The 25336-nt window shown below is 35.7% G+C and overlaps 1 long non-coding RNA gene across 1 annotated transcript; it reads left to right on the forward strand.

Moving 5' to 3' along the window:
- Positions 1-20173: 20173 nt before the first annotated feature.
- Positions 20174-20570, forward strand: LOC146132150 (uncharacterized). The gene is made up of 3 exons (XR_014501650.1): positions 20174-20313; positions 20370-20435; positions 20504-20570. It is a non-coding gene; the product is annotated as an uncharacterized LOC146132150 (long non-coding RNA).
- The last annotated feature ends 4766 nt before the right edge of the window (positions 20571-25336 follow it).

The raw sequence follows: 25336 nt of genomic DNA on the forward strand, positions 1-25336 counted from the left end.
GTGTAGATTGTTGGACTCTACATAATTTAAAATAACGATAAGCTGTCCAAAATAACTTTTCCCCTTTTCACGTTGGATAACGTAGCGTTCGGTAAGACAGCAAGTATAGGCTTTATAAAAACAAAATTGGATAAAGTTAGTATCTTTAACAACCGACCAGCCGTAAATGAGGTAATGTTAGCACGGACATACCTGCTATTTTTTCTGGAAATATTCCCCCACCTATGTTTTGTCCTGCATTAACTCCAGTAGGACTACGTAAAACTATTTTTTGTCCTGCATTAACCGCCAAGAGTATGCAACAAATATTGTGGCCCGCGATGCTGTGAACCTTGGACCACCCTGACGTAAATCATAATATCGTAATTTGTACTTGGCCACCTCTTGTTACTCAAACTTATTGCTCAAGATAATTTAGAAAATTAGAAAAAGATTCACTATAAACTATTTTTTCAATAAAATATGTTTGGTTTTATTACGGATGCACATATACGCTCCGCTGGTCTAAAACTTTGCACAACCCTGGTTTTGCACTATTTGTCTAAGCCGATCTGTAGGTGTAACAAGTTTTTTAATTAAAATTTAAATAAAATATGTTTCTTTTTTTAAAATTGTGCAGACGCCAACAGACTTTTTTATGAACGGTTTTGTGCATTTTTTTAAACCTCAACAGGCATTTTCGAAATGTCCATAAAAATCAAACTGACACCCACCCTATACTGTATCTACATAATAAAAGAGAAAGTTTGTGAGATGTAAGTGTGTGGCAAGATGTTCGCCCAATGTTACGTCACACTGGAAATGTTACGTCACACTCAATGCGGTTTACAACATGGTACAATGTGATTTTATCACTTACCAAGATTGTGTTTAAGAATGTATTCCAGGCCCCAGCGTTAGTTAATTTAATATAGGTATATTTAGAAGTTTTTGTGTTAGGCAGAGTTTAAAAAGATAGTAAAAAAAAAGTAAAAGATAGTCCAAGTTTAACGTATCCGCGCAAAACTTTTTTTCAAGCGCAATTACCTGCCGGGAAATAAAAGTAAGTACATTTTCCTTAGTAAAAAACGAAAAATTTTAAAGTTTCCAATTAGGACTATTATGTTTGGGAACTTATTGATATCTGTTTACGCGTAAAATTTGGGTAAAGTTCGCAAATTTACAAAGAATTGAATTTTTATTTTTAAGCCGTTTGTTAGCGATAGTGATTGAGGCCAGTGTTCCCTCTAAAAAAATTTTCTACTGCGCAACTATTTTTTGTAGTGCGCAAGAATATTTTTGTGGTGCGCAAGAATATTTTAAGGCTGCGTTGGCAGGGGTCGCGGCAGATCAAGTCCTTTGTTTTGGGGGCGAGGCTTGAAACTTTTAAAGATGACAACGATATGGCAAACAATGCGGTCGCGCGAAAAATATCCGAATATTTGGATTAAACTGACAAAATGTTTAATTTTACAAATATAATACGTGATGCTTTTGCGCAAAATCAAGAATCACCAACTATCCGCTCATTTGCATTTATCAAGATGATTTTGTCAATTTGTGAAGGCGCCATTATTGACCCCACAGCTGTATCTGCACCTAAATCGTGTAAAAACTGTAATTGTGTTAAAAATTTATGTCCTGAAAATAAATTTCGGTTTCATGATCCCGAATTATTGTCAAACACTTCACTGCTATGTTCGGCTCTATTCTATACTCATTTTATTTCTTGATTTTTCTGAGTATACAGCATGGATGATAAAAAATGATTAGACAAGGTAATTTATTACGTCACAATCGTCAATGCGAATTTGAGTTATTAACTTGCTTTCAGCTACAAACATCAATAAAAAAATAGCCAATGCGAAATGCTCAAACTTTGTGGCAAAAAAGTGAAGATTTTTGGTTTTAGTTTGAGAATGATTTAAGTGCGCAAAAGCAAATTTTACTGCGCAACTTGTCTGGTGTGGCTGCGCAATTGGGCAGTTGCGCACCTTAGAGGGAACACCGACTGAGGCCAAAGCCTAATGACTTCTTACGATGTGTTTACCCACGCAATACTTGTGTTGTGCGCTATAGTTAACCGACATGACATTTAAAAAAATATGTTTCCATTATTTATGTCTTTTACTAAGATCTTACGAATAACCGGTAAATATTCTATTTCACCTGGGCAACGCCGGGTATTTCGTCTAGTTTATCTTAAACCTACAACCGATTTAACTATAAATTCGTCACACTGAATCACGCCACATGTGCACTTTGTAGTAAATAATTCATACAATCAAAAATTGTTTAAATTCTAACAAACAGCATTTGCGGAAAATTTAATACAAATATGTTAAAGTTCACCAAAGCATTACAGTTGTAAAGTTATTGTTACGTCACAAATGAAATTGAACAATGGTTTTTGAGAAGATCAAACATTTTTGAACATTTTGTCTCATTCTTACGATAGATTTTGTAGAGCCAACCGACACAATTATAACAAATGTAAACTGGATGTTGAGCTTTTGAATCGACGTTTAGATTTAAGAAATGTGAAGTATTGCAGTATAAAATAAACTTGAGGGATTGTTTGTAGAGTATACAAGAAAGTATTTTGGTAAGTTCAGTTAACATTTTAAAAAAGTATGTTGGTGAGTTCAGTCAACATTTCGGTTTGGTGAGGACTAGCCATGGTTTGTGGCCTGTGAAAATTTGTATATTCCCAAAGGGATTAATAAGATATAAGTGAACAATAGGGCGATTATTTTTTGATCTAAAAAATGTGAAATATTGGCCTGGAAATTAAATTTTTTTAACTTTAAATTGAAAAAAAAAAATTTAAGTTTACATTAGTGCATTAGCGTTGTCAGCCTTTTTTTTATCCATTACTGAAGACCGGTTGAACACAAATCAGTTATTTTTTCGGAATTATGCAAACTCTTGCAAATGCCTACACTCTACAGCAGTGTTTCTTAACCTTTTTTACTTGGGGGCGCACCTAGAGACGTATGAAAACGTGGCGGCGCACCTTACGAGCGAAGCGTGCGCCAAGTTTTTTAGGTGTACCAATATTTTAATTACCTGCATTTTTTATTATATGGGTTTTATAGTTGCATATCTTCAAAGGGACTTCAAGCCTTTCAGACTAAAAACGTCTTTTTGTCTATTGAAGTCTTAATCCGATTAATTTTGGACTTATTTCGACATGTTTTTCCTTTCGCTCGCGGCGCACCTAGCAGCCTTCCATGGCGCACCAGTGCGCCGCGGCGCACCGGTTGAGAAACGCTGCTCTACAGTCTACAGCTAAAATACTTGATATTTATTGAAAAGCCAAAGCAACACAGAACGTTGGTTAAAAAAAAAACTAAACGTCCAAGCATATATATTATCGAAATAGGAATGCGATAATTGAAAATCACCACCGAAAAATACAGAGCAAATACTGTTCAATAAATTTGTCCAAATTCGAGCTGAACCGAACGCGATAAACCAGGTATGTGTGGTAAATTCTATCGACTCGCGTATTGCTCTGAAAAAGACATAATGCAGTTTAATTGTTGTTAAATGTATTTTAAGCATAAAGTTGAGAAAATATTAACTGAACGACAATTTTAAAACGTATACAAATACAACATTTTGCGTAACCACAACTCCCACCCCTACACCACTAACTCCCCAAATAATTTCAGTCCTTCGTTCAAACCAGGGCGCCCAAACGTCGACCCCAAATCGGCCGATGCCAGACCGATGGCCCATGATCGTCGCATGCCCTCTCCCTGCAGTTCAGGCGTTATTTGGGCCATTTAGGCCATCGATATATTTATGATTTATTTTCGGCGCGTGTGATTTACATCTTATTCTGTCGTGGGGATTACTGCGTATTTGACTTTTTTATATCGTTGGTCTTAATGCTATGATATTATAGATATTTATGTTTAGGTATTGTTGTTTTGTAGGTCTTATTGTGTTTGTTCCCGTTAAAAATAGCTCTAGTGATTAATAAATAACCACCATTTTAAATTGTTTCGTTGTGAATATTATTTTTCTTTTACACAAAAAACCATACTACTTTATTGGCCTGTTTTAGAGAGACGTCCTATATGCTAATTTCTGAAAGTGACTGTTTTGCGAACTTGTAGGATATAAATGCGTTTTTTTTTCGCTGACGCTTCAGTATTCCGTCTTGTGATTTTGACATTACATAATATGTCAAACAACGGCCCCATTAAAATCTTGCCGTTTTTAACTATAAATGAAGAATAATGTTTATCGCGCTTTTGGAAAGTATTTTTGACAAGTTTTCTACGTGACAATAGACTACGCCCTGACTCTTATAGTTCCGGATAAACCAAAATGTTAATGATCCGACAAGAAAGCTAAATTTGAAAGTATTAAGGAAAACCAAAACTTACACGGTTACGTCATCAAAGCCAGCATGGTCCAACTATAAGCATTAAAAAGTCTTGCATAATTATGACGTTACAAGTTATCTTATAAATTGACGTCACGATTTGGGAATTGTATTTAAATAGTTAAAGGGGTTCAGCGGATTATAAGGTTAAGAAAGACTGCCTTAGAAGTATACTTGTCGCATGAAAAGAATATCATCACCGCACAGCAACATTAATTTTTCAACGTGGGATCTCACATTTCAACGTGGAGACCAACACTCATACTTGAACGACATTATTATTTTAATTACTGATATTGATTTGTTATATTTAATTACCACAACTGAAATTTTGCAATGTCAACTCAAGATCTTTTTGTGTTGTGTCGCGCGTATAAAACGTTGCTACGCGGTCAGAAATTAAATTTGTTTGAGTCCATTTTATAAACGTATAACCGGTTACAAACACCTAACAAATCCATTGCATCTGCGATGGCAATAATGTCACAATCGCAATACCGCTGCGCCGTTCAGTCTTTTGAAGTAAGCGCGCCAACAACGTTCAGTTAAGACGACGTTCCTATTGGTTAATAGTTGAAGAAGGTCATACTTCAATAATGAGCACACAAATGCACAATCGTTCGGCGGAATTCTGGCACAGCAGGTCTTCAAACCGCGTAGCGGGAGTGAAACAGCAGGTCTTCAAACCTGCAGCGGGAGTGAGAAACTTGCCGTCTCGCCTTGACAGTCTGACGATAAATCGCATTTTCAGTTTACAGTAGATAGGACTTGTTGAGAGGTAAAATACAGTATTTGTGCTAGCATAATGTTATTAGTTAGATGTTTTTTTTAAGTAACATTTTAGTCGCTGGTCTATAATCCTAAGTTTACATTTATTTTAACAGACGCAAAACGAGTTGTTAAATTATAATTGCAAGGAAGGAATACATATGTAAGAATAAATGTAATAATATTACTTGGCCCACTAAAACCAAACGCTAACTCGCATTCAACTTAAATATTGTCAGCATTTGTCAGCAATATAAAAAGAAAATGGGGTAAGTGCCTAGACTACCGCCATATTTTAATATATTTATGGATAGGTCGCATATACAGAATAGATGGGATATAAACAAAGGAAATTCCGTGTGCTCGTGCTAATTGTTTGGTCAAATGTGAAAAAAATGGTATTGCTTCATCGCCTGAAACAGTCTCACTTATTTAAACAGTTTTTGCACGTGTGAAATTAATACCTGTCACTGCACATATGCAAGTATTAGAAGTTATGAGAAGCACTTGCAAAGAGACCATTCCAATCTAGATAATTTTGTTGCAAAATAACCAAATGAGGAAGGTGCTCAAGTGTTTTGTAGTTCTGTGGATTTTAAAGTAATGACATTTAGTAATCCCGGGCAGGATTTTGAATGTAAACTTGCAAAGTTTTGTTTGAATTTAAAAGGGAAATAAGTTCTTCGAAATTCCACTTACATGAATATAATTGATGATACAAATGGATTATTTTCTTCTTTTTATTCCAAAGTAATGGGCAACTTACACCCAGGCCTTAAACTGACATGAATATTGCTCTATTGAACGAAAAATTTATGGTAGGAAGTTGGGCTGCAAACATGTAAGAATTATTGTGCAAACTACTGCAAAACACTTGGATTGGTGGAATCTATAATATTCTTTTATATGATAAGTCTTCGTTTAAATATATTCCTGTGCTTAATACTCTAAAAGCAGGGTTTCTTAAACTTTTGCCTTCGCGGACCCCTAAATTTTTTTTGCCTTGCGACCACCCTAGGCAAAAAATTTCAAAAAAGGAAAACATAAATTGTCGTCACAATATATATAGACTTCATAAATCTGTTGATTTTTGTCCAAAATAGGTGAAAGTGAAATGAAGTCTAAATACAGTCAGTGCATTTATTACTTCTTAATTATACACTAATATTTTTAAAGGCCTTCATGGACCCTTAAAAACTAGTTCACGGACCCCCAAGGGGTCAATGTACCCCAGTTTAAGAACTCCTGCTTTAAAGCAATGCTTGAAACAATCTGATGTATAGGCATCTATAAAGAAAATGCTACCACACAATCAAGAAAAAATGTAGATTTTACAAACGGATTATTGTTCGCAGACCATCCCTAATTTAATGGTAGAAAGATTTGCTTAAACTGAACTTCTATTTTGATAAATTAGAGCTATGCAATCCGCTTGGGTCATCAAAGTCGAAAAATAAACTGGCATATTTTTATTTTTATGTGGGTTATACAGGTCCAAAGTACTGTTCACAACTAAGGAACACATTTTTATCGATATTGGTAATTAAGGAGGAACATTAAAGTCCTATGGTATTGATCCATATTTTTTGTAACAGACCTTAGAAATCATTGTTGATAGACTGGTCTGGCATCAGGGGCGTATCCAGAAATCCACAAAGGGGGTTCGCAAATTTTCAACTTCGGGAATTCCCCGTTTGTCCGTCTGACGTTGGTGACGTTCATAAACCTCTGCGAAAACGCCACTACTATAGTTAAACTAGTTTAGTGTTTTTAACTGAGTCCACACCTGGCGAGCGAAGCGAACGCGAATTTTTTTGGGGGAAAACGGCTTTTTTAAAAATTTCTTGCAAGTTTTTATTACATTGCCGAAAATAAAAATAAAAGAAGAGTTGAAAAATATATGTCCAATATTTTTGAATACGTTTTCCGTTTGTCCGCGACGCACTTGGCAGCCTTCCACGGCGCAACGGTAGAGAAGCGTTAATCTAGTTCAATAGACAGCATCAAAACGTAAAAAAACGGACGTAGTAAGAAATTCGCGCGAGAGCTAAAACTTTTCGCACTTACGTAGTTAAAATAGTCAAAAAGTATTTAAAATGGACTCGTGTTTAGTTTGTCGAAGAGGCAGCGGGCCCGATGAATTACAGAGGCCGCTTGATTGACGGTTATTAATTGTCGAACACACAATTGTTGGTCAGCCAACCCGAACGAATAACGAAAGGCGAAAGAGAAAAAATATCCTGCCTTTACTGTCGACCAAACAAGAAACGAAAAAGGCGTTTTGCGTTTGACTTTGGTTTTGCATTAGCAAGACGTGTAACTCAATTGCACTGAAAAAAAAAATACGCAGCTTCGGACGGTGAGATAAACTCTGACAAAAACGAACAAAAAACGTTAATGTCACTTATACGAAAAGGGTTGGTCCGAATTGCCACCCCACCACCCTGGATACGCCACTGCCTGGCATATGCACTATTTACCTACATTGTTATTGTATTTGTCAACTGACCTATATTTTATGTGTTTCAATTTAAATTTAACTCTTTTTGTTTCTTCAGAATTTGAACAATAATGAGTGGTCAATACCATATTACCTGCCTTGCTAGGAAAATAGTTTTAAAATGTGAAAACAGTGAAATATTTCAAAAAATCAAGTGCACATTTAGTGTGGATAAATTTCGTTTGCAACAATGGAACAAACACTTTCATGACTGGGTGGACGTTAGTGTGCCGGAAAATTTACCGGATGAAACCAAACTGCTTGTTCTTCCTACAGGTAAATAAATGTAAAAGCACCTTTTTCTAATAAATTTTAACCCGTTTTTTTAAAGATGTATGTTCCTCCAGTTCTGTGGCCAGCACTGTGCCTTTAAGTTCTAAGGAAAATTTTGCAGCAAGTATGTATATATATTTATTACAAATAATCTTTCTTATTATTTTCTTAAATTTAACAACTTTGACCCAGACAAACCTATAGATGAACCAGTGGCCACATGTGGTAACACCGAGTGGATTGTTGGCTACAAACTTCCCGACTTACCTGTCATGGTGCGACAGGCTATTCATGATTGTAATGGCAGAATTGGTTCTTCAGTTAGAAGACAAGTTTGTCAGATATTATTTCATTCAATGTCTGATTATACATTGTAAGTGAACAAGCACATTTTTTTGGGTTGTTTGGTAATGCTGATCATAAATGTCCATTGTTGTTTTTCATGAAAAGATATCCCACACACCTGGAGTATCAGCATGTGATCCTAGAATTGTTAAAACAGTTTCCGGAGCTAAAAGACAAGAATTCGAAAAACCCTGCTGTATGTGTTCAAAATATACATATACCTATCTATAACTGTATGTGTGTGTATAAAACTACTTTCATGATTTTGTAACAGGGTACATGGATTGAAAGCATTCGTCAGAAATTTAAAGATGCACGAAGACCAATGACAACAAACGACATAGTGATAAAAAAGAAAAACAAATTTGGGCACAAGCGAATAAGCTCTCAAGATGTCAGAGATGACCTCATTCCAGCGAAACGCCAGTTTGTCCCATTTGTTAAGGTTGTTAAGTTTAAATGCATAGATACATAGTATATATATATTATTTCTTTGATGGATACCTACCCTAAAGCAGCCATTAACGTAGCTGTAAAACCTCTATTCTTTGAATGTAGGAAAGCTTGGAAGACGACCACCGTATAGAAATGGACATCAAACAGATGGTTGAAGAGTGTCGTAAAAATGTGAAAAACATTGAGTCAATATTGGATAGGATTGAACAAACTTACATATTTCGAAGAAATGAAGTCCGTGAGGCTTAGAAGCCTTAGAAGTATATTTTTCGCATAAAACAACTAACACGATATTATCTCCGGATGAGGGGATGTATAGTGATTGCACCAAAACAGCACCATCAAAAATTAACCACGGGGAATGTGGATTGAAAAAAACCTTGATTCCCTAGATCGTCTATCTATTATAATACGTTTCAAATCAGACTTTGCCCCAAACCGTATTTGACCGACGATGAACAGAGCAGGGGGGAAATATGCAAGTTCAGAATAACAGAACGTGCCGTAATCTCATCCTCCAGCTTGAATATTTACAAAGGAAATGGAAAAACAAACTGTGTTTCTGCAAAATACTCGCGATAGAATGTTGTTTTGATTTTTGACTAATCGTAGCTTTTAATATGGTTTTAAAAAGTTAAGCTTGTTGTTTGGAAATTTTGCCCGAAGTGACGTTTTTTGTTCAATTATAACGTTACGTACACAATCTAAACATTGTTTGGTTCCATACTCTTTAAAAGATTGCAAGCAATTTAAAACGCTATCTGGTGCTACAATTCTTGTATACATGTTTTAAATTTTCTGAAAAAGGGTTATCCTATTCTCTAATTGATGACACCAATGAGTTCTTTGCATTCGAATTTAACTTTTATAAAACTACCTTCGTCATTATGGTAACCGAGAGACAATGCTAATATCGGTTTAAACTATTTTAAAGGTAAAGTTATTTTTTTGTTCTGCTACCATCTATCGGGGCAAGGCGTTGTCGTTGTTCAAAAGTGTTGTTGCATCAGCAACTTCTTTAAAATGGACATTTCCTGTTTATGGATTTGGACGAGCGCCATACACAAAAAGTGGTTTGTAGTCTGCGTCGTAAATTTGCCTTGTTAAAATGATAGAAAAATGTCGGGATGCCGCGTTCGAAGTTCTTCAAGATCTTTTAAATAGACAGAAATCCATTTCTTACAGTTAACAAAGAAACAACTATGCCCCCGAGAACCAAACTAAAGCCAAAGTTGTGATCCCCAAAAGATCTTATTAAACGTAGCACTTTGCATTCTAAACTTAATATTATGTACCAAAATTGTAATTGGCTGCCAGGGTATGATTTTTTTATGTCTATCCAATTTTTAAACGACATGTGGGCATAGATATGTCTCTGCAAATAATGATATAGGTATGCTGCCGTGACTTGGTGCGCATGCCAGGTTTTGGATATGTTGTTGGCTTTTAAAAATGATTCAGCTGTTCTAAAACCGGATGAAATATACTTAGAAACGTTCTTTAGTGCTAAAAAACGATATAAGTTCTCATCTGATACATTCTTAATTGTATGAGGCGAATTATTTTCATACTGTTTTTTGAATTTATTGTAGTATTTGTTATGATAGACTACTTCTAATGAATCTGCAGACAACGGCATACTGTATATGTTCTACCGGTATACCTGACAAAGATCTAAGTGTACGTATTGACAATGGTTGCAATTTTTCGCCAATTCGCTGTCACATTTTTTCTTCTTTGTTTGCTGCATTCAGTTTAACTTTTCTTCACCGAACTAACGACAGTAGGACGGGTGGTACTTTGCGTTACTTTCAACTAGAGTGTTAAGTAAGTCACTTCCATTATTTAAGTGTTTAATTTTTTGCTTTAACTCGCCTTCAACGTTAAGACTTGCAATAGATTTTGCAAGGTGCTCGTACCCCGTAATCGACTGTCGCAACGATATTAAAAATATTTACCAAACTAGGTTGATCCTGTCTGATATTAAATATATATATAATCCTCACTTTAACCTGTTATTAACAACAGCTTTAATTGTACTAAATCTTTCGTAAAAATAATCCTAATTTTATTATTTTGCAATTTTCGCACCTGAACCGGTTTTGGTAAGGTTTTACGGAGACGAACCGGAACTGAACCGAATAATTTCAAAGAACATATACCTTAACCAAAACCTGTAAACAAAAGCGGTTCACTTATGCATAACGTCACAAATTGTATTTTACAGTGTCAAATTATGTCATGTTCAAAATTTTATGAAAAATTTTGGATATTGATTAAAAAACGTTTATTTTAGAAATTTCAACAATGAGTTGCTGGTTTTTAACACGTCACGTAACTTAGATTTAATGACTTACAATTCAAAGATTAATCTCTACATTTATTGACCCACATTTTTAGATTTAACGCAACTTGCATTGTATCCGAAGCGGACATTTATGAACCGTTTTGAAATAACGATATGGTCAAAACCGGAGCTGGAACTTTTACATAGCTTGAAACCATATTCCGAAAAACTCCTTAAACCTGAACCGGAAAAGTCAAACGGTTCGATTCCCTGCTTAAAACTAGGCTAATACTTCATTTCATTGCTTTTTATACTTTCTATATTATGAATTCTAAACTGTAATAATTCTCATTTTTTCCCAAATACGCAAAATGCGAAAATAGGACATCAAGTGGGGTCGGGGCCTAAATCAAGATAATACACCAAACTGAACATCTGGAAATCTAACATCTACTTATCGTATAATATGTCAGTCCCACCACTATTTTGGGCTTTCCGAAACTGTGTTTTATTTCGATGTTAGGCCCAATGTTGTTCTTATTTCGGTTTTAAGGTTGGAGTCCTCTCGTCAGAACCCACCACTGATGTATACCACATAGCCCATCAGATTTGTTTGGCTGATAACTTTAACATGAAAGAGTCTGGTACACAACTTTTGTATGGCACGCCTCAATGCACACTACGCCCAGTATAGTTTTTGTGATACACGGTCTTTCTTACCCATCCATAAGAACCACAAGTCAGCCGATACGCTCTAATTTATTTTTGCACATGCTACTGAAATAAAGGACGCGTGCATCGCTAACTTTTAAAGATTCAGAGACAGATTAACGCGCCTTTTTGCGGTTGTAAACCACGTCAACATAGACATCGTGGTACATCCGCATTCACTAGGTTACATGGCCCTTCTCACGATGGTTGCAGTTAGACACGTAAGCCAGAGGCCATACCAATGCCAGAAGCAACCACAATAACATGTGCGATTGTGCGCACACTTTCCTTTCTAATTTAATTTTACGTTTTGGAGTACCGCTGGAAATTTCGCTCGACCGATGCTCATGCTGGGCACTATACATGCACAACGGGTTTCCATCCGCAAGCAAATTGTCTTGGAGCGTTTTAAGCGACATTTCAAAAATTCTCTAAAAACTCGTGCAAAAGGTCCCCTAACTGAATAGACGATTAGACGGGTTGCTGTAGGCCACATGCCCTAAGAAAGATATACAAACAACTTCGCAGAACTATTTGATGGTTCTCACTTGTCTGGCTCGAGTAATTTTTTAACCAAGCTGGATTGCCTACAGCAGCGTTTGTCAGTTTGGTAGAATTTTAACATACGTTGACCAAACCAAACCATTTGACTTCTCGAGAGGGGTCATCTTGCGACCCTGGATTTCCTACATACGTGTACACAAGTAAACCTATTTCTTTGTTTCTTTATTGCTTTTAATCCGAACTGTAGTTGCTTTCTTTCCGTTCGATTTACTGGTTGCTGAATAAAGTGTCTGTCGCCTTATATCAGTTGAATTATAACAAACACAGAATAACTCAGCTTGAGGCGGTTAAAAAATGTACCAGAAAAAACTCTACACTCGTCGTAAATATCACAGATAAAAACGACATAATACGTTAGCTAGAAGATTAGCCAAGAAAGAAAAAAAAACAAAAAAAAAAAACAAAAAAACTTTGGAACAAGATCAAGGGTGGAAAGCAAAATGCTTCTCACGCCGAACAAAAGTCGGAGCTAAATTGGCAGAAAAAAAACATTATTTGTGTAGATTGTTGGACTCTACATAATTTAAAATAACGATAAGCTGTCCAAAATAACTTTTCCCCTTTTCACGTTGGATAACGTAGCGTTCGGTAAGACAGCAAGTATAGGCTTTATAAAAACAAAATTGGATAAAGTTAGTATCTTTAACAACCGACCAGCCGTAAATAAGGTAATGTTAGCACGGACATACCTGCTATTTTTTCTGGAAATATTCCCCCACCTATGTTTTGTCCTGCATTAACTCCAGTAGGACTACGTAAAACTATTTTTTGTCCTGCATTAACCGCCAAGAGTATGCAACAAATATTGTGGCCCGCGATGCTGTGAACCTTGGACCACCCTGACGTAAATCATAATATCGTAATTTGTACTTGGCCACCTCTTGTTACTCAAACATATTGCTCAAGATAATTTAGAAAATTAGAAAAAGATTCACTATAAACTATTTTTTCAATAAAATATGTTTGGTTTTATTACGGATGCACATATACGCTCCGCTGTTCTAAAACTTTGCACAACCCTGGTTTTGCACTATTTGTCTAAGCCGATCTGTAGGTGTAACAAGTTTTTTAATTAAAATTTAAATAAAATATGTTTCTTTTTTTAAAATTGTGCAGACGCCAACAGACTTTTTTATGAACGGTTTTGTGCATTTTTTTAAACCTCAACAGGCATTTTCGAAATGTCCATAAAAATCAAACTGACACCCACCCTATACTGTATCTACATAATAAAAGAGAAAGTTTGTGAGATGTAAGTGTGTGGCAAGATGTTCGCCCAATGTTACGTCACACTGGAAATGTTACGTCACACTCAATGCGGTTTACAACATGGTACAATGTGATTTTATCACTTACCAAGATTGTGTTTAAGCATGTATTCCAGGCCCCAGCGTTAGTTAATTTAATATAGGTTTATTTAGAAGTTTTTGTGTTAGGCAGAGTTTAAAAAGATAGTAAAAAAAAAGTAAAAGATAGTCCAAGTTTAACGTATCCGCGCAAAACTTTTTTTCAGGCGCCCTGCCGGGAAATATAAAAATAAAAGTAAGTACATTTTCCTTAGTAAAAAAGTAAAATTTTAAAGTTTCGAATTAAGACTATTATGTTTGGGAACTTATTGATATCTGTTTACGCGTAAAATTTGGGTAAAGTTCGCAAATTTACAAAGAATTGAGTTTTTATTTTTAAGCCGTTTGTTAGCGATAGTGATTGAGGCCAGTGTTCCCTCTAAAAAAATTTTCTACTGCGCAACTATTTTTTGTAGTGCGCAAGAATATTTTTGTGGTGCGCAAGAATATTTTAAGGCTGCGTTGGCAGGGGTCGCGGCAGATCAAGGTCTTTTGTTTTGGGGAAAATTTTGTTTTGAAAAAATAGCCAATGCGAAATTCTCAAACTTTGTGGCAAAAAAGTGAAGATTTTTGGTTTTAGTTTGAGAATGATTTAAGTGCGCAAAAGCAAATTTGACTGCGCAATTTGTCTGGTGTGGCTGCGCAATTGCACAGTTGTGCACCTTAGAGGGAACACTGATTGAGTCCAAAGCCTAATGACTTCTTACGATGTGTTTACCCACGCAATTCTTGTGTTGTGCGCTATAGTTAACTGACATGACATTTAAAAAAATATCTTTGTATATGGCCGTATTTGTCCTAATTCTAAATAGAGAAATCAGGTGGCACTGTATAAAGACAAATTGTATTTGATCTGTCTTTATACAGTGCCACCTGATTTCTCTTTAAATAAATATGTTTCCATTATTTATGTCTTTTACTAAGATCTTACGAATAACCGGTAAATATTCTATTTCACCTGGGCAACGCCGGGTATTTCGTCTAGTTTATCTTAAACCTACAACCGATTTAACTAAAAATTCGTCACACTGAATCACACCACATGTGCACTTTGTAGTAAATTATTCATACAATCAAAAATTGTTTAAATTCTAACAAACAGCATTTGCGGAAAATTTAATACAAACATGTTAAAGTTCACCAAAGCATTACAGTTGTAAAGTTATTGTTACGTCACAAATGAAATTGAACAATGGTTTTTGAGAAGATCAAACATTTTTGAACATTTTGTCTCATTCTTACGATAGATTTTGTAGAGCCAATCGACAAAATTATAACAAATGTAAACTGGATGTTGAGCTTTTGAATCGACGTTTAGATTTAAGAAATGTGAAGTATTGCAGTACAAAACAAACTTGAGGGATTGTTTGTAGAGTATACAAGAAAGTATTTTGGTAAGTTCAGTTAACATTTTAAGAAAGTATGTTGGTGAGTTCAGTCAACATTTCGGTTTGGTGAGGACTAGTCATGGTTTGTGGCCTGTGAAAATTTGTTAATTATTCTTATTATAACGACACGTATATTTCCAAGGGGATTAATAAGATATCAGTGAACAATAGGGCGATTATTTTTTGATCTAAAAAATGTGAAATTTTGGCCGGAAATTAATTTTTTTTAACTTTAAATTTTTTGGAATTATGCAAACTCTTGCAAATGCCTACACTCTACAGCAGTGTTTCTTAACCTTTTTTACTTGGGGGCGCACCTAGAGACGTATGAAAACGTGGCGGCGCACCTTTCGAGCGAAGCGTGCGCCAAATTTTTTAGGTGTACCGATATTTTAATTACCTGCATTTTTTATTATATGTTTTTTTTAGTTGCATATCTTTAAAGGGTCTTCAAGCCTTTCAGACTAAAAACGTTTTTTTGTCTATTGAAGTCTGAATCCGAATAATTTTGGACTTATTTCGACATGTTTTTTCCTTTCGCTCGCGGCGCACCTAGCAGCCTTCCATGGCGCACCGGTTGAGAAACGCTGTTCTACAGTCAACAGCTACAGTACTTGATATTTATTGAAAAGCCAAAGCAACACAGAACGTTGGTTAAAAAAACACTAAACGTCCAAGCATATATATTATCGAAATAGGAATGCGATAATTGAAAATCACCACCGAAAAATACAGAGCAAATACTGTTCAATAAATTTGTCCAAATTCGAGCTGAACCGAACGCGATAAACCAGGTATGTGTGGTAAATTCTATCGACTCGCGTATTGCTCTGAAAAAGAAATAATGCAGTTTAATTGTTGTTAAATGTATTTTAAGCATAAAGTTGAGAAAATATTAGCTGAACGACAATTTTAAAACGTATACAAATACAACATTTTGCGTAACCACAACTCCCACCCCTACACCACTAACTCCCCAAATAATTTCAGTCCGTCGTTCAAACCAGGGCGCCCAAACGTCGACCCCAAATCGGCCGATGCCAGACCGATGGCCCATGATCGTCGCATGCCCTCTCCCTGCAGTTCAGGCGTTATTTGGGCCATTTAGGCCATCGATATATTTATGATTTATTTTCGGCGCGTGTGATTTACATCTTATTCTGTCGTGGGGATTACTGCGTATTTGACTTTTTTATATCGTTGGTCTTAATGCTATGATATTATAGATATTTATGTTTAGGTATTGTTGTTTTGTAGGTCTTATTGTGTTTGTTCCCGTTAAAAATAGCCCTAGTGATTAATAAATAACCACCATTTTAAATTGTTTCGTTGTGAATATTATTTTTCTTTTACACAAAAAACCATACTACTTTATTGGCCTGTTTTAGAGAGACGTCCTATATGCTAATTTCTGAAAGTGACTGTTTTGCGAACTTGTAGGATATAAATGCGTTTTTTTTTCGCTGACGCTTCAGTATTCCGTCTTGTGATTTTGACATTACATAATATGTCAAACAACGGCCCCATTAAAATCTTGCCGTTTTTAACTATAAATAAAGAATAATGTTTATCGCGCTTTTGGAAAGTATTTTTGACAAGTTTTCTACGTGACAATAGACTACGCCCTGACTCTTATAGTTCCGGATAAACCAAAATGTTAATGATCCGACAAGAAAGCTAAATTTGAAAGTATTAAGGAAAACCAAAACTTACACGGTTACGTCGTCAAAGCCAGCATGGTCCAACTAAAAGCATTAAAAAGTCTTGCATAATTATGACGTTACAAGTTATCTTATAAATTGACGTCACGATTTGGGAATTGTATTTAAATAGTTAAAGGGGTTCAGCGGATTATAAGGTTAAGAAAGACTGCCTTAGAAGTATACTTGTCGCATGAAAAGAATATCATCACCGCACAGCAACATTAATTTTTCAACGTGGGATCTCACATTTCAACGTGGAGACCAACACTCATACTTGAACGACATTATTATTTTAATTACTGATATTGATTTGTTATATTTAATTGCCACAACTGAAATTTTGCAATGTCAACTCAAGATCTTTTTGTGTTGTGTCGCGCATATAAAACGTTGCTACGCGGTCAGAAATTAAATTTGTTTGAGTCCATTTTATAAACGTATAACCGGTTACAAACACCTAACAAATCCATTGCATCTGCGATGGCAATAATGTCACAATCGCAATACCGCTGCGCCGTTCAGTCTTTTGAAGTAAGCGCGCCAACAACGTTCAGTTAAGACGACGTTCCTATTGGTTAATAGTTGAAGAAGGTCATACTTCAATAATGAGCACACAAATGCACAATCGTTCGGCGGAATTCTGGCACAGCAGGTCTTCAAACCGCGTAGCGGGAGTGAAACAGCAGGTCTTCAAACCTGTAGCGGGAGTGAAAAACTTGCCGTCTCGCCTTGACAGTCTGACGATAAATCGCATTTTCAGTTTACAGTAGATAGGACTTGTTGAGAGGTAAAATACAGTATTTGTGCTAGCATAATGTTATTAGGTAGATGTTTTTTTTGAGTAACATTTTAGTCGCTGGTCTATAATCCTAAGTTTACATTTATTTTAACAGACGCAAAACGAGTTGTTAAATTATAATTGCAAGGAAGGAATACATATGTAAGAATAAATGTAATAATATTACTTGACCCACTCAAACCAAACGCTAACTCGCATTCAACTTAAATATTGTCAGCATTTGTCAGCAATATAAAAAGAAAATGGGGTAAGTGCCTAGACTACCGCCATATTTTAATATATTTATGGATAGGTCGCATATACAGAATAGATGGGATATAAACAAAGGAAATTCCGTGTGCTCGTGCTAATTGTTTGGTCAAATGTGAAAAAAATGGTATTGCTTCATCGCCTGAAACAGTCTCACTTATTTAAACAGTTTTTGCACGTGTGAAATTAATACCTGTCACTGCACATATGCAAGTATTAGAAGTTATGAGAAGCACTTGCAAAGAGACCATTCCAATCTAGATAATTTTGTTGCAAAATAACCAAATGAGGAAGGTGCTCAAGTGTTTTGTAGTTCTGTGGATTTTAAAGTAATGACATTTAGTAATCCCGGGCAGGATTTTGAATGTAAACTTGCAAAGTTTTGTTTGAATTTAAAAGGGAAATATGTTCTTTAAAATTCCACTTACATGAATATAATTGATGATACAAATGGATTATTTTCTTCTTTTTATTCCAAAGTAATGGGCAACTTACACCCAGGCCTTAAACTGACATGAATATTTCTCTATTGAACGAAAAATTTATGGTAGGAAGTTGGGCTGCAAACATGTAAGAATTATTGTGCAAACTACTGCAAAACACTTGGATTGGTGGAATCTATAACTATTCTTTTATATGATAAGTCTTCGTTTAAATATATTCCTGTGCTTAATACTCTAAAAGCAGGGTTTCTTAAACTTTTTCCTTCGCGGACCCCTAAATTGTTTTTGCCTTGCGACCACCCTAGGCAAAAAATTTCAAAAAAGGAAAACATAAATTGTCGTCACAATATATATAGACTTCATAAATCTGTTGATTTTTGTCCAAAATAGGTGAAAGTGAAATGAAGTCTAAATACAGTCAGTGCAAAACCGTTATATTTTTAATTGAACTGTTTTCTTTGAAAAATTTATTACTTCTTAATTACACTAATATTTTTAAAGGCCTTCATGGACCCTTAAAAACTAGTTCACGGACCCCCAAGGGGTCAATGTACCCCAGTTTAAGAACTCCTGCTTTAAAGCAATGCTTGAAACAATCTGATGTATAGGCATCTATAAAGAAAATGCTACCACACAATCAAGAAAAAATGTAGATTTTACAAACGGATTATTGTTCGCAGACCATCCCTAATTTAATGGTAGAAAGATTTGCTTAGACTGAACTTCTATTTTGATAAAATAGAGCTATGCAATCCGCTTGGGTCATCAAAGTCGAAAAATAAACTGGCATATTTTTATTTTTATGTGGTTTATACAGGTCCAAAGTACTGTTCACAACTAAGGAACACATTTTTATCGATATTGGTAATTAAGGAGGAACATTAAAGTCCTATGGTATTGATCCATATTTTTTGTAACAGACCTTAGAAATCATTGTTGATAGACTGGTCTGGCATCAGGGGCGTATCCAGAAATCCACAAAGGGGGGTCGCAAATTTTCAACTTCGGGAATTCCCCGTTTGTCCGTCTGACGTTGGTGACGTTCATAACCCTCTGCGAAAACGCCACTACTATAGTTAAACTAGTTTAGTGTTTTTAACTGAGTCCACACCTGGCGAGCGAAGCGAACGCGAATTTTTTTGGGGGAAAACGGCTTTTTTAAAAATTTCTTGCAAGTTTTTATTACATTGCCGAAAATAAAAATAAAAGAAGAGTTGAAAAATATATGTCCAATATTTTTGAATACGTTTTCCGTTTGTCCGAGACGCACTTGGCAGCCTTCCACGGCGCAACGGTAGAGAAGCGTTAATCTAGTTCAATAGACAGCATCAAAACGTAAAAAAACGGACGTAGTAAGAAATTCGCGCGAGAGCTAAAACTTTTCGCACTTACGTAGTTAAAATAGTCAAAAAGTATTTAAAATGGACTCGTGTTTAGTTTGTCGAAGAGGCAGCGGGCCCGATGAATTACAGAGGCCGCTTGATTGACGGTTATTAATTGTCGAACACACACTTGTTGGTCAGCCAACCCGAACGAATAACGAAAGGCGAAAGAGAAAAAATATCCTGCCTTTACTGTCGACCAAACAAGAAACGAAAAAGGCGTTTTGCGTTTGACTTTGGTTTTGCATTAGCAAGACGTGTAACTCAATTGCACTGAAAAAAAAAAAAATACGCAGCTTCGGACGGTGAGATAAACCCTGACAAAAACGAACAAAAAACGTTAATGTCACTTACGAAAAGGGTTGGTCCGAATTGCCACCCCACCACCCTGGATACGCCACTGCCTGGCATATGCACTATTTACCTACATTGTTATTGTATTTGTCAACTGACCTATATTTTATGTGTTTCAATTTAAATTTAACTCTTTTTTGTTTCTTCAGAATTTGAACAATAATGCGTGGTCAATACCATATTACCTGCCTTGCTAGGAAAATAGTTTTGAAATGTGAAAACAGTGAAATATTTCAAAAAATCAAGTGCACATTTAGTGTGGATAAATTTCGTTTGCAACAATGGAACAAACACTTTCATGACTGGGTGGACGTTAATGTGCCGGAAAATTTACCGGATGAAACCAAACTGCTTGTTCTTCCTACAGGTAAATAAATGTAAAAGCACCTTTTTCTAATAAATTTTAACTCGTTTTTTTTAAAGATGTATGTTCCTCCAGTTCTGTGGCCAGCACTGTGCCTTTAAGTTCTAAGAAAAATTTTGCAGCAAGTATGTATATATATTTATTACAAATAATCTTTCTTATTATTTTCTTAAATTTAACAACTTTGACCCAGACAAACCTATAGATGAACCAGTGGCCACATGTAGTAACACCGAGTGGATTGTTGGCTACAAACTTCCCGACTTACCTGTCATGGTGCGACAGGCTATTCATGATTGTAATGGCAGAATTGGTTCTTCAGTTAGAAGACAAGTTTGTCAGATATTATTTCATTCAATGTCTGATTATACATTGTACGTGAACAAGCACATTTTTTTGGGTTGTTTGGTAATGCTGATCATATAAATGTCCATTGTTGTTTTTCATGAAAAGATATCCCACACACCTGGAGTATCAGCATGTGATCCTAGAATTGTTGAAACAGTTTCCGGAGCTAAAAGACAAGAATTCGAAAAACCCTGCTGTATGTGTTCAAAATATACATATACCTATCTATAACTGTATGTGTGTGTATAAAACTACTTTCATGATTTTGTAACAGGGTACATGGATTGAAAGCATTCGTCAGAAATTTAAAGATGCACTAAGACCAATGACAACAAACGACATAGTGATAAAAAAGAAAAACAAATTTGGGCACAAGCGAATAAGCTCTCAAGATGTCAGAGATGACCTCATTCCAGCGAAACGCCAGTTTGTCCCATTTGTTAAGGTTGTTAAGTTTAAATGCATAGATACATAATATATATATATTATTTCTTTGATGGATACCTACCCTAAAGCAGCCATTAACGTAGCTGTAAAACCTCTATTCTTTGAATGTAGGAAAGCTTGGAAGACGACCACCGTATAGGAATGGACATCAAACAGATGGTTGAAGAGTGTCGTAAAAATGTGAAAAACATTGAGTCAATATTGGATAGGATTGAACAAACTTACATATTTCGAAGAAATGAAGTCCGTGAGGCTTAGAAGCCTTAGACGTATATTTTTCGCATAAAACAACTAACACGATATTATCTCCGGATGAGGGGATGTATAGTGATTGCACCAAAACAGCACCATCAAAAATTAACCACGGGGAATGTGGATTGAAAAAACCTTGATTCCCTAGATCGTCTATCTATTATAATACGTTTCAAATCAGACTTTGCCCCAAATCGTATTTGACCGACGATGAACAGAGCAGGGGGAAAATATGCAAGTTCAGAATAACAGAACGTGCCGTAATCTCATCCTCCAGTTGAATATTTACAAAGGAAATGGAAAAACATACTGTGTTTCTGCGAAATACTCGCGATAGAATGTTGTTTTGATTTTTGACTAATCGTAGCTTTTAATATGGTTTTAAAAAGTTGAGCTTGTTGTTTGGAAATTTTGCCCGAAGTGACGTTTTTTGTTCAATTATAACGTTACGTACATAATCTAAACATTGTTTGGTTCCATACTCTTTAAAAGATTGCAAGCAATTTAAAACGCTATCTGGTGCTACAATTCTTGTATACATGTTTTAAATTTTCTGAAAAAGGGTTATCTATTCTCTAATTGATGACACCAATGAGTTCTTTGCATTCGAATTTAACTTTTATAAAACTACCTTCGTCATTATGGTAACCGAGGGGCAATGCCAATATCGGTTTAAACTATTTTAAAGGTAAAGTTATTTTTTGTACTGCTACCATCTATCGGGGCAAGGCGTTGTCGTTGTTCAAAAGTGTTGTTGCATCAGCAACTTCTTTAAAATGGACATTTCCTGTTTATGGATTTGGACGAGCGCCATACACAAAAAGTGGTTTGTAGTCTGCGTCGTAAATTTGCCTTGTTAAAATGATAGAAAAATGTCGGGATGCCGCGTTCGAAGTTCTTCTCTTTTAAATAGACAGAAATCCATTTCTTACAGTTAACAAAGAGACAACTGCCCCCGAGAACCAAACTAAAGCCAAAGTTGTGATCCCCAAAAGATCTTATTAAACGTAGCACTTTGCATTCTAAACTTAATATTATGTACCAAAATTGTAATTGGCTGCAAGAGTATGATTTTTTTTATGTCTATCCAATTTTTAAACGACATGTCGGCATAGATATGCCTCTGCAAATAATGATATAGTTATGCTGCCGTGACTTGGTGCGCATGCCAGGTTTTGGATATGTTGTTGGCTTTTAAAAATGATTCAGCTGTTCTAAAACCGGATGAAATATACTTAGAAACGTTCTTTAGTGCTAAAAAACGATATAAGTTCTCATCTGATACATTCTTAATTGTATGAGGCGAATTATTTTCATACTGTTTTTTGAATTTATTGTAGTATTTGTTATGATAGACTACTTCTAATGAATCTGCAGACAACGGCATACTGTATATGTTCTACCGGTATACCTGACAAAGATTTAAGTGTACGTATTGACAATGGTTGCTATTTTTCGCCAATTCGCTGTCACATTTTTTCTTCTTTGTTTGCTGCATTCAGTTTAACTTTTCTTCACCGAACTAACGACAGTAGGACGGGTGATACTTTGCGTTACTTTCAACTAGAGTGTTAAGTAAGTCACTTCCATTATTTAAGTGTTTAATTTTTTGCTTTAACTCGCCTTCAACGTTAAGACTTGCAATAGATTTTGCAAGGTGCTCGTACCCCGTAATCGACTGTCGCAACGATATTAAAAATATTTACCAAACTAGGTTGATCCTGTCTGATATTAAATATATATATATAATCCTCACTTTAACCTGTTATTAACAACAGCTTTAATTGTACTAAATCTTTCGTAAAAATAATCCTAATTTTATTATTTTGCAATTTTCGCACCTGAACCGGTTTTGGTAAGGTTTTACGGAGACGAACCGGAACTGAACCGAATAATTTCAAAGAACATAAACCTTAACCAAAACCTGTAAACAAAAGCGTTTCACTCATTCATGACGTCACAACTTGTATTTTACAGTGTCAAATTATGCCATGTTCAAAGTTTTATGAAAAAATTTGGATATTGATTAAAAAACGTTTATTTTAGAAATTTCAACAATGAGTTGCTGGTTTTTAACACGTCACGTAACTTAGATTTAATGACTTACAATTCAAAGATTAATCTCTACATTTATTGAGCCACATTTTTTAGATTTAACGCAACTTGCATTGTATTCGAAGGGGACATTTATGATCCGTTTTGAAATAACGATATGGTCAAAACCGGAGCTGGAACTTTTACATAGCTTGAAACCATATTCCGAAAAAATCCTTAAACCTGAACCGGAAAAGTCAAACGGTTCGATTCCCTGCTTAAAACTAGGCTAATACTTCATTTCATTGCTTTTTATACTTTCTATATTATGAATTCTAAACTGTAATAATTCTCATTTTTTCCCAAATACGCAAAATGCGAAAATAGGACATCAAGTGGGGTCGGGGCCTAAATCAAGATAATACACCAAACTGAACATCTGGAAATCTAACATCTACTTATCGTATAATATGTCAGTCCCACCACTATTTTGGGCTTTCCGAAACTGTGTTTTATTTCGATGTTAGGCCCAATGTTGTTCTTATTTCGGTTTTAAAGTTGGAGTCGTCAGAACTCACCACTGATGTACACCACATAGCCCATCAGATTTGTTTGGCTGATGACTTTAACATGAAAGAGTCTGGTACACAACTTTTGTATGGCACGCCTCAATGCACACTACGCCCAGTATAGTTTTTGTGATACACGGTCTTTCTTACCCATCCATAAGAACCACAAGCCGATACGCTCTAATTTATTTTTGCACATGCTACTGAAATAAAGGACGCGTGCATCGCTAACTTTTAAAGATTCAGAGACAGATTAACGCGCCTTTATTGAATTATCCCGCGTGCAGCGGTTGTAAACCACGTCAACATAGACATCGTGGTACATCCGCATTCACTAGGTTACATGGCCCTTCTCACGATGGTTGCAGTTAGACACGTAAGCCAGAGGCCATACCAATGCCAGAAGCAACCACGATAACATGTGCGATTGTGCGCGCACTTTCCTTTCTAATTTAATTTTACGTTTTGGAGTACCGCGGGAAATTTCGCTCGACCGATGCTCATGCTGGGCACTATACATGCACAACGGGTTTCCATCCGCAAGCAAATTGTCTTGGAGCGTTTTAAGCGACATTTCAAAAATTCTCTAAAAACTCGTGCAAAAGGTCCCCTAACTGAATAGACGATTAGACGGGTTGCTGTAGGCCACATGCCCTAAGAAAGATATACAAACAACTTCGCAGAACTATTTGATGGTTCTCACTTGTCTGGCTCGAGTAATTTTTTAACCAAGCTGGATTGCCTACAGCAGCGTTTGTCAGTTTGGTAGAATTTTAACATACGTTGACCAAACCAAACCATTTGACTTCTCGAGAGGGGTCATCTTGCGACCCTGGATTTCCTACATACGTGTACACAAGTAAACCTATTTCTTTGTTTCTTTATTGCTTTTAATCCGAACTGTAGTTGCTTTCTTTCCGTTCGATTTACTGGTTGCTGAATAAAGTGTCTGTCGCCTTATATCAGTTGAATTATAACAAACACAGAATAACTCAGCTTGAGGCGGTTAAAAAATGTACCAGAAAAAACTCTACACTCGTCGTAAATATCACAGATAAAAACGACATAATACGTTAGCTAGAAGATTAGCCAAGAAAGAAAAAAAAACAAAAAAAACAAAAAAAAAACTTTGGAACAAGATCAAGGGTGGAAAGCAAAATGCTTCTCACGCCGAACAAAAGTCGGAGCTAAATTGGCAGAAAAAAAACATTATTTGTGTAGATTGTTGGACTCTACATAATTTAAAATAACGATAAGCTGTCCAAAATAACTTTTCCCCTTTTCACGTTGGATAACGTAGCGTTCGGTAAGACAGCAAGTATAGGCTTTATAAAAACAAAATTGGATAAAGTTAGTATCTTTAACAACCGACCAGC

The sequence above is a fragment of the Ascidiella aspersa genome, chromosome 9, assembly GCF_963924565.1.
Source record: "Ascidiella aspersa chromosome 9, kaAscAspe10.2, whole genome shotgun sequence".
In the NCBI taxonomy this organism is placed as follows: domain Eukaryota; kingdom Metazoa; phylum Chordata; class Ascidiacea; order Phlebobranchia; family Ascidiidae; genus Ascidiella; species Ascidiella aspersa.